This window comes from Oncorhynchus tshawytscha, linkage group LG24, assembly GCF_018296145.1.
Source record: "Oncorhynchus tshawytscha isolate Ot180627B linkage group LG24, Otsh_v2.0, whole genome shotgun sequence".
NCBI lineage: Eukaryota > Metazoa > Chordata > Actinopteri > Salmoniformes > Salmonidae > Oncorhynchus > Oncorhynchus tshawytscha.
Genome location: NC_056452.1, coordinates 21808953 through 21820352, shown reverse-complemented (window position 1 = coordinate 21820352; position 11400 = coordinate 21808953). Strand labels below are relative to the sequence as shown.

Below are 11400 nucleotides of genomic sequence, written 5' to 3'. Positions count from 1 at the left end.
GGTCAGGACAAACCTGAGGAAAGAGAGAGGACAGGACAAACCTGAGGAAAGAGAGAGGACAGGACAAACCTGAGGAAAGAGAGAGGTCAGGACAAACCTGAGGAAAGAGAGAGGACAGGACAAACCTGAGGAAAGAGAGAGGACAGGACAAACCTGAGGAAAGAGAGAGGACAGGACAAACCTGAGGAAAGAGAGAGGACAGGACAAACCTGAGGAAAGAGAGAGGTCAGGACAAACCTGAGGAAAGAGAGAGGACAGGACAAACCTGAGGAAAGAGAGAGGTCAGGACAAACCTGAGGAAAGAGAGAGGTCAGGACAAACCTGAGGAAAGAGAGAGGACAGGACAAACCTGAGGAAAGAGAGAGGTCAGGACAAACCTGAGGAAAGAGAGAGGACAGGACAAACCTGAGGAAAGAGAGAGGTCAGGACAAACCTGAGGAAAGAGAGGACAGGAGAAAAAGGAAAGGGGCGAGAGAAGGAGGGAGTTGTGAGTCATGTTTACTGTTATTTATTTTTTATATCTACTTCACTTGCTTTGGCAATGTAAACATGCTTTTCCCATGCCAATAAAGCCCTTGAATAGAATTTAGTTGAAAACAAGGAGGGTCGGAAGAAAAATGGACAGAGATAGGAAGAGTAGGAAGGGACAGAGGGCACAGGAGTAAGGTAGGAGGGAGGGAGGCAGCAGTAGGGGAGGGGCATGGCGTGTCTTTGTGAGGATAATAATCTGCTCTAATCTAGAGCATGTTAACCCATCTGAGCAGTCAAAGCAGATTATCCCTCTAACAATGGCCTGACCTCATCTGCTAAATGACTCCACTAGAAATCATATGCTGTCACACACACACACACACACACACACACTTTTACTATCTATATGCAGAACCGTTCACAAAACAAAAGAATCGCAGGACAATATCCAGTCACACCTCTGCCCTAGGAGAGGAGCTGGTGTGTTACCATGAGTAACAGATAAATAAAAAAGAAAATATTTATAACTGAAGATCCGATGACCCTGGGAGATAGAGTAACCATCACAAAATTAAACTCCCCCCACCCCACCCCCCCCACAACACACACAAACGGCCCATAATCCCCTAATCCAGCTCAGATTAAGAACACCTTAAAGATGTGATTTCAATTGGAGATTATGGTGAAATGATGATTGAGAAACAGAGGGTATTGGGGGGGGTATGTCTGCAGTTTGATTCTCCCTGAAGTGTACACTCCATTCATTGTCCCTCCATGAGGAGGCATGAGTGTCCACTTCCAGAAAAATAAGTGAAAATTGGAACGCACATAAATAGGGTAAAGCATACACACTACCCAGAGACTGTGGCCACTGGTCCTTGGCAGGTATTTTATTTCATATATAGACGCTTTCTGTAATCAAATGTGAGTGCAACCAAACAGCAAAAACAAAACATTACCGATGTAGTCCGAACCAGGAACACAGGGTAAACACTGGGGACTCTACCTGGGTTAAAAGGTACATGCCACAGCCTGACTTCGTCATACAGTGAGGGCAGCACTCTGCTTTAAAGAAAACAGCAACAGATTATTAAGTGTCAATTTTGGCAGATTTGAATTGTGTAACCAGGAAGTTGCCCTGCAGTGTATGGTTATGTCACATTGCGGGGTGCACCTTTAAAACTAGAAGCCTGGGGGCCAACTGAGTCTACCAGAGGGTATGTTGTCACAAAGCAGGATCAAATGTTGAGGTAAAGTTCCTAAATATTCTCAAAATCCATATTTCCTAGTTTAAAAAGCGACATTTGAATTAAACTTCAGCTTTTGTAATAATTTGTCAAATAAAACGGCTACGTGTGACTGTTGATCAAAGTGTCTAGGTTAACCATTGATCCTGCTTCGATCAGGGGGCAGGGCTGGGAGGTGGTGAGAGAGCGGGATCTAGGAGATGTCTGATTTAGACACAGAAGGTCCAACAGTGACACCCTAAACCCTACTCCCTCCCTCCCTCAGTCCAGCCAGTGACATCACACAGGATGAGATCTTCACACAAAACTCACCCCCTCAGAATCCACCATTGTGAGCCCATTCCCACCCGAGAGAAGAGAGACTTAAAGTCCTCTGCTGAATCCCAAACCAGTCCCTTGCGTCTACCAACTCACTGAGGTCCCTCCATAGTCACACTTGCTGACAAAACAGAGGCTGATTTTCAGCACAACGAAGTGAACAATGAACCCCAACTTTGGGACACACATGACTTGTATGATGCAATTCACGTTCATAAATGTAATGTGCATGAAATCCTAATTGAGAAATGTCCCGTTGTTTCAATATAGTGTAAATCGTAGTAAACTGAACATTTGATTTGGAAGGAATTATAATTCATTACGTCAGAACAACAAATGTGACAAATTGTGAAAATGCGTGCCTAATTATGAAATTACACAAACTCCAAAACATGTCGTGTTGGGTGTCGGTATACTAGTTTTCTGTGAAGTATCAAGGTGTAACAGAGGGTCGAATTAGCCCCTAATCCCACAATATTTTCACTCCCTCAGCTTTGGGAAACTTGTGCACATGGCTGGCACGAGGGGGAAGGAACTGGTTTGGGATTCAGCACTCCACTTTCTCCTCCTTCCTTTATCTGACAGCAAACAAGAGGAAAAAAACATCACAAATCTCCATCCATCAGCAGGAGCCAATCAGAGGCAGTCAGGTGGGATCCGTTTTAACCAATAACTGTCCACTAGCGGTGGAGTTTTGCAGAGGGGGTCATGAGGGGTTGGATAACCATCAACATGTAGCACGTGGACCTTCCTCTGAGTGTGTGTGTGTGTGTGTGTGTGTAGGTGGTACATGCATGTGCAGGGTGTGGTGTGTAAGGTTGAAGGATGTGTGTGTGTTCGGGTCCAAGACAAGAGCCAGATTGAACCAGTCTGGTTCCTGGTCCCCCACCTCAAAGCTTTCTTTCACACACACAAACAAATACACCTCAGGTCCTCATGTCCGTGTGTAGTCGGGTGATCAATGTCAACAACATCAAAAAAATAAAATAAAACACCAGAAAACCTGGAAGGTAAAAATCATCTTCTACCATCCTGACGTTTCATCAGTCCTTAAAACCGCAACACCTCCAAAAACACACTCCTCCCAGGTAACAGCAGAGCGTGTGTGTGTGGGTTCGTCCTCACACACATGCACGTCGTCCACTGGGCGTGTGGAGGAGGCAACTCCCCCTCTGGGTGGCTAGACCAATCACAGGAGGAGACCGGGGGTCGCCGTTACCACGACTACCAGTGGTCCTCCAGATCACACTGAGAGAAAGAGAGAGTACAGAGAGAAGGTGTTTATGAGGTGGCATAGGAAATACAATATAAATCTGATGTTATTTACGTAGTGATGTTGAGAAGTGTGCGTGGATCCCGAGCTAAGAATGTGAGGGGTCGATAAGTGGGACGAGTCCATCTTGGACTCACCTGACGGTGGCCTACTGAAAGGCCGGCTGTGTCTGAATTCTTATACTAGGCTACATCCCATTTAATAGGATTTGTGTCAGGAATATAACATTTGTACTGAGTATGCTAGAAATGCCAGGATGCCTATGTAATAGGAATTCACTGTACACTATTCAGCACGTGAAGAGCCATTTCAGACCCACAATGGAATGTTTACAGGGAAAAGGTGTTTCTATACCAGAACAGAAAGACTGTCAGACACCGACCAAATCTGACAGACAAGAGACAAACCAGATACAGATCTTAGTATGATTATTAAATCAAATCACTTTTATTATTTTATTTGTTCACAAATCGCTGTATGGAACAGATTCAGCACCCCCATAGCCTTTTTACAAGTGAGAACTGGCAAAATGTCCTCAGTTCTCGATTTTAGTTGGTTTACTATTGTTGTGAGGACTTCTGGTACTCGGACGTATAGTGAAACGTGCATACACACAAACCATCATTTTGTGCCGTGTATTTATCTCAGAATATGGCACTTTGTATATGAGGGCAACAACTCAGTATTTAGAAATACAACAATGATAGGGGACAAAGCTTTTGAAAAGCAAATATTTCAAAAAAACTTCTGTATTTTAAACTTTGCATTCTTTTAGAACATTGTATTTTTCCTGAATTTTGAAGTAGAACAGGACCTTAAAGTACTGAAGTGGACACACACCTCACACATTCACGCACAGACTCTCTCTCATGCATGGCCGACCAGACAGGCAGGTAAGACAGACACAGACAGGTGGTTTATGGGAATTTGTGCTTTTATAACGCCAGTCCAGTAGAGGAGAGAACTCCTCTCACTCAGTCGGGTAGAGGTCCATACATGATCGGCCCCTAGACTTAGACCACTCATCTTTCCATCTGTCCCCTTATGGTGTCTGAGAGCGTGGACGGGGGGAGGGGGCCTGGTTGGACAAACTTTTTCGGAGCCGCCGGAGGATCTGGTTGGTCAATGTCTGCCAGAGCTGCTGGAGGGGCCATGTCTTTGGTCCTCTCTGCGTCGGGGTGGGGGTTCTGGCGTCTCGACGACGGCGAGGTGGGGGAGAGAGAGGGGGAGTCAGGGAGTAAAGGAGGAGGATTCCTCACGTGTGGGCTGTATTTTCCCCAGGCAGACGGTAGACAGCGAGAGCTTTACTCCAGCACTGAGCGATACTGCCCCCAGTGGTGCAGGTGGAAATGACGCACACAAACGCTTCTCACACCATACTAGCCCCTACCCCTGTGGCCAGCTACCCGTAGTGACATCGTCTTTGTCCAGTGAGGAGAGGAGAAGCCACCAGTGCCTTCCAATACCCCACTATGAGTCCCAATTCCCAAAACACAGACACAGTAAAGACAGTCTAGACTACGCCATATAGCTAGTTCCTGTTCTTAAGATGTCCTGGACTTTAGTGGGATTTTCTAAAAAGGTTGGGACATGGTAGGAACATCAGGGAGCAGTTTTCATGTCATGTGAAACAAAGTCTCGACTCTGGATCAAATACTCCATTTTGATCACGCTTGGTCCTCGAAGCCCATTCACACCCCGGCCCAGAGGGTGGCGCTGTTGTGACTGGGCTGGAGTGGATCATTGTGGAAGTGGGAGGTCAGCGGTCAAAGGAGAGTTACTCACCCCTTCCTCTTCTCTGTGTGGGTTCAGCCTGCTGTACACCGCCTCGATCACACTGCGCCTGAATACACAGAGATTATACATTATAGTTTGTGTGCATTAGTGAAGATTGATCTGAAAAGAAAATGGACAATGAAGTACATTTCTTCAGTGTGAGTGTGTGTTCATAGTATTTACTTGCTGGCCAGGCCTCCTCCAGGAGGTAGGTTGGGGATGTTCTCAGAGGCGATGTACCTCAGAACAGACACAAGGTCAGGAACCCCCTCTTCTCCACAGCCACCCAGCAAGTCTATGGACAGACACAGGGTTAAAGTGGAAACAGAAAGATGGACGGCTGGGTGCCTTTGAACAGATTCTACATGTTGAATCGGCGCAAACAGCCATTGCTCGTGGCTCGCTAAAACACACTGCAGCGACAGCTAGCGATAGGGCGGCTCGCTAAAACACACTGCAGCGACAGCTAGCGATAGGGCGGCTCGCTAAAACACACTGCAGCGACAGCTAGCGATAGGGCGGCTGGCTAAAACACACTGCAGCGACAGCTAGCGATAGGGCGGCTCGCTAAAACACACTGCATCGACAGCTAGCGATAGGGCGGCTCGCTAAAACACACTGCAACGACAGCTGGCGATAGGGCGGCTCGCTAAAACACACTGCAACGACAGCTGGCGATAGGGCGGCTCGCTAAAACACACTGCAGAGACAGCTAGCGATAGGGCGGCTCGCTAAAACACACTGCAACAACAGCTGGCGATAGGGCGGCTCGCTAAAACACACTGCAGAGACAGCTGGCGATAGGGCGGCTCGCTAAAACACACTGCAGAGACAGCTGGCGATAGGGCGGCTCGCTAAAACACACTGCAGAGACAGCTGGCGATAGGGCGGCTAGCTGTTCTTCGGTGCAGTGTGTCCAAGCTCTCAGAGAGGATGTGCGTGGTCTCACCCTCTACACGAGTCTCCAGGTATTTGTCCAGTTCCTCCTCTTTCTTCAGCGCTTGTTCAGACACCTTGGGAGCTCCCGGTAAAGTCACCAACACCACACTCATGTTATCCCTACTGCCCTGGACACACACACAGAGAGAGGGTTGGAACGTCAAATAAAATCTTATAGGTCACGTGCTGATTGTACTGTGAAACGCTTACTTACAAGCCCTTAACCAACAATGCAGAAACGAAAAATAAGATTTTCGAAAATATTTACAAAGTAAAAAAGTAAGAATAAAATAACGAGGCTATATACAGGGGGTACAGAGTCAACGTGCGGGGGTACGTACTGGTTAGTCTAGCTAATTGAGGTAATATGTACAATCAAAGTCGGAAGTTTACATACACTTAGGTTAGAGTCATTACAACTTGTTTTTCAACCACTCCACAAATTTCTTATTAACAAACTATAGTTTTGGAAAGTCTGTTAGGACATCTACACATTTGAGATCTACTTGACACAAATAATTTTTCCAACAATTGTTTACAGACAGATTATTTCACTCATAATTCACTGCATCACAATTCCAGTGGGTCAGAAGATTACATACACTATGTTGACTGTGCCTTTACACAGATTGGAAAATTACAGAAAATGTCATGCTTTAGGAGCTTCTGATTGGCTCAAATGATGTCAATTAGCCTATTGGAGGTGTACCTGTGGATGCATTTCAAGACCTACTTTCAAACTCAGTGGTTCTTTGCTTGACATCATTGGGAAAATCAAAAGATATCAGCCAAGACCTCATTGTAGACCTCCACCAGTCTGGTTCATCCTTGGGAGCAATTTCCAAACGCTTGAAGGTGCCAAGTTCATCTGTACAAACTACAGTAAGCAAGTATAAACACCAAGGGACCACGCAGCCATCATAGCGCTCAGGAAGGAGACGCTTTCTGTCTCCTACAGATTAACGTACTTGTGTGAAAAGTGCAAATCAATCCCAGAACAACAGCAAAGGACCTTGTGAAGATGCTGGAGGAAACAGGAACAAAATGATCTATATCCACAGTAAAACAAGTCCTATACCGACATAACCTGAAAGGCCGCTCAGCAAGGAAGAAGCCACTGCTCCAAAACCACCATAAAAAGCCGGACCACGGTTTGCAACTGCACATGGGGACAAAGATCGTACTTTTTGGAGAAATGTCCTCTGGTCCGATGAAACAAAAAATATAACTTTTTGGCCATAATGACCATCGTTATGTTTCGAGGAAAAAGGGGGAGGCTTGCAAGCCGAAGAACAGCATCCCAAATGTGAAGCACAGGGGTGGCAGCATCATGTTGTGGGGGTGCTTTGCTGCAGAAGGGACTGGTGCACTTCACAAAATAGATGGCATCATGAGGCAGGAAACTTGTGTGGATATATTGAAGCAACATCTCAAGACATCAGTCAGGAAGTTAAAGCTTGGTCGCAAATGGGTCTTCCAAATGGACAATGACCCCAAGCATACTTCCAAAGTTGTGGCAAAATGGCTTCAGGACAACAAAGTCAAGGTATTGGAGTGGTCATCACAAAGCCCCGACCTCAATCCTATAGAACATTTGTGGGCAGGACTGAAAAAGTGTGTGTGAGCAAGGAGGCATACAAACCTGACTCCGTTACACCAGCTCTGTCAGGAGGAATGGGCCAAAATTCACCCAACCTATTGTGGGAAGCTTGTGGAAGGCTACCCAAAACAATTGACCCAAGTGAAAAAAAAATATAGCAATGCTACCAAATGTGTGTAAACTTCTGACCCACTGGGAATGTTATGAAAGAAAGAAATCTACTGTTATTCTATAATTATTTCACATTTTAAAAAATTAAGTTGTGATCCTAACTGACCTAAGATAGTAATAATGTACTAGGGTTAAATGTCAGGAATTGTGAAAAACTGAGTTTAAATGTATTTGGCTAAGGTGTATGTAAACTTCCGACTTCAACTGTACATGTAGGTAGAAGTGAATACGCATTGATAATAAACAGTAGCGCAAAAGAAACGAAGGTATTTGATTAACTGTTAAGAAGTCTTATGGCTTGGGGTAGAAGCTGTCAACTTCCTGGTGACTGGGGGGCAGTATTGAGTAGTTTGGATGAATAAGGTGCCCAGAGTAAACCTCCTGCGACTCAGCCATAAAAGCTAGAATATACATATAATTAGTATATTTCGATAGAAAACACTGAAGTTTCTAAATCTGTTTGAATGATGTCTGAGGATAACAGAAGTCATATGGCAAGCAAAAACCTGAAAAGAATCCAACCAGGAAGTGGGAAATCTGAGGTTTGTAGTTTTTCAACTCAGCCCCTATTGAAGATAGTGGGATATTGGTCATGTTGCACTTCCTAAGGCTTCCAGTAGATGTCAACAGTCTTTAGAAACTTGTTTGAGGCTTCTACTGTAAGGGAGGGGCTCATAAGGGCTGTTTGAGTTAGTGGTCTGGCAGAGTGCCACGGGCTCGTGACGCGCGGTCATGAGAGAGTTAGCTCGCATTCGATTGCTTTTCTACAGACAAAAGAATTCTCCGGTTGGAACATTGAAGATTTGTTAAAAACATCCCAAAGATCGATTCTATACATCGTTTGACATGTTTCTACGGACTGTAATGGAACTTTGACATTGTCTGCTCCTAGTGAACGCGCTTCGTGATTTTGGATTTGTTTACAAAACACGCAAACAAAAGTAGCTATTTGGACATTATCGAACAACTCAGACATTTATTATGGAACTGGGATTCCTGGGAGTGCATTCTGATGAAGATCAAAAGGTAAGTGAATATTTAATGTTATTTCTGACCAATGTTGACTACACAACATGGCGGATATTTCTTTGGCTGGGTTGGACTCTGAGCGCCGTACTCAGATTATTGCATGGTTTGCTTTTTCCGTAAAGTTTCCGTAAAGTCTTTATTTTATTTGTTTTTAATCTGACACAGCATTAATGTCTTTTGGCTGCAGGGGCACTATTGAGTAGCTTGGATGAAAGGTGCCCAGAGTAAACAGCCTGCTCCTCAGTCTCAGTTGCTAATATATGCATATTATAATTAGTAATGGATAGAAAATACTCAGAAGTATCTAAAACTGTGTGAATGATGTCTGCGAGTACAACATAACTCATATGGCAGGCAAAAACCTGAAGAAATCCAAACAGGAAGTGCGAAACCTGAGGTTGGTATATTTTCAATATGAATGAAGATTCACTTCCTAGGGCTTCCACTAGATGTCAGCTGTCTATAGAAACTTGAATGAGGCATCTACTGTGTTGTGGGACAGAATAAGAGAGGGGAATGAGTCAGCTTACTGGCAGAGAGCCAGGTCCTGGTCATGCGCATACAACATGATATCTTCCTGCGTTCTGTTCCTCCTCAAGACACAAAGGAATTCTCCGGTTGGAACTTTATTGAAGATTTATGATAAAAAACATCCTAATGACTGAATCTGTACTTAGTTTGAAATGTTTCGACCTGTAATATAACTTTTTGAAGATTTTGTCCGAAGAAATGGTCGACCAGCACCAGCGTTTGGATAGGTGTACCAAACGTGCTAACAAAGGTAGCTAATTGGACATAAATAACGGACATTATCGAACAAATCAAGCATTTATTGTGGACCTGGGATTCCTGGGAGTCCATTCTGATGAAGATCATCAAAGGGAATATTTATGTAATTTCTGCTTTATGTTGACTCCAATGGCGATTATTTTTATTATATTTCTGAGCACCGTCTCAGATTGCATGGTTTGCTTTTTCCGTTAATTTAAAAAAAAATCTGACACAGCGGTTGCATTAACCTCTTGAAACTGGGGGCACTATTTTTATTTTTGGAAAAATAACGTTCCCAAAGTAAACCGCCTATTTCTCAGGACCAGATGCTAGAATATACATATAATTGACAGCTTAGGATAGAAAACACTCTAAAGTTTCCAAACTGTAAAAATATTGTCTGTGAGTATAACTGATATTGCAGGCGAAATCCTGAGAAAAATCCAATCAGGAAGTGACTTATTTTGAAACCCTGTGTTTCTATGCATCCCTATTGCCCATTGAAAGGGATATCAACCAGATTCCTTTTTCTGTGGCTTCCCTAAGGTGTCTACAGCCTTTAGACGTAGTTTCAGGCCTTTATTTTGAAGAATGAGCGTAAACGACTACATTGCGTCAGTGGCCAGCTGAGGGCTCTCAGTGAGTCTTGCATAAAAGACAGAGGTAGTCATTTTTACTCTCGCTCCTACTGAAAAGCCAATCGTCCCGGTTGATACATTATCGAATAGATAGTTGAAAAACACCTTGAGGATTGATTATAAAAAACGTTTGCCATGTTTGTCGATATTATGGACATAATTTTGATTTTCTTCCCGCCGTTGTCGTGACCGCTATTTCCGGTGGATTTCTCAACATAACGTGACCAACAAAAGGAGGTATTTTGGGTATAAAAATAATCTTTATGGAAGAAAAGGAACATTTGCTGTCTAACTGGGAGTCTCGTCAGTGAAAACATCCGAAGATCAAAGGTAAAAGGGTTAATTTGATTGCTTTTCTGATTTGTGACCAAGCTTCCTGCTGCTACCTGGACATAATGCTATTGATAGGCTATCGATAAACTTACAAACGCTTGTCTTGCTTTGACTGTAAAGCATCATTTCAAAATCTGAGATGACAGGGTGATTAACAAAAGGCTAAGCTGTGTTTCACTATATTTCACTTGTGATTTCATGAATATGAATATTTTCAAATATTTTTTGACCGTTGCGCTATGCTATTTAGTGTAGTTGATGACAATTCTCCTGGATCCAGGATGGGTAGTTCCAAGAGGTTAACGGACTTGCCTAGTTAAATAAAGGTAAAGTAAATATTCCAGTCTATGCTAGCAAGACAGTCCTGTAGATTAGCATCTGCGTCATCTGACCACTTTCGTATTGAGCGAGTCACTGGTATTTCCTGATTCAGTGTTTTGTTTGTAAGCAGGAGGATAGACTTATGGTCATTTGCCAAATGGAGGGTGAGGGAGAGCTTTGTATGCATCTCTGTGTGTGGAGTAAAGGTGGTCTACAGATTTTTAATCCTGTAGTTGCACATGTTACATGCTAGCAGAAATTAGGTAAAACAGATTGAAGTTTTCCCACATTAAAGTCCCCGGCCACAAGGAGTGCCGCCTCTGGATGAGCATTTTCTTGTTTGCTTATGGCCTAACACATCTCGTTAGGTGCGGTCTTAGTGCCAGCATCGCTTTGTGGTGGTAAATAGACAGCCACGAAAAATATAGATAACCTCTCCTGGTAAATAGTGTAGTCTACAGCTTATCATGAGGTACTCTACCTCAGGCAAGCAAAACCTCAAATATGAGATTT

General features: G+C 43.9%; 1 pseudogene; it reads right to left on the bottom strand.

Annotated features, from left to right (window-relative positions):
• Positions 1 to 1338: 1338 nt before the first annotated feature.
• Positions 1339 to 11400, bottom strand: part of LOC112223425 — a 35470-nt pseudogene continuing 25408 nt past the window's right edge.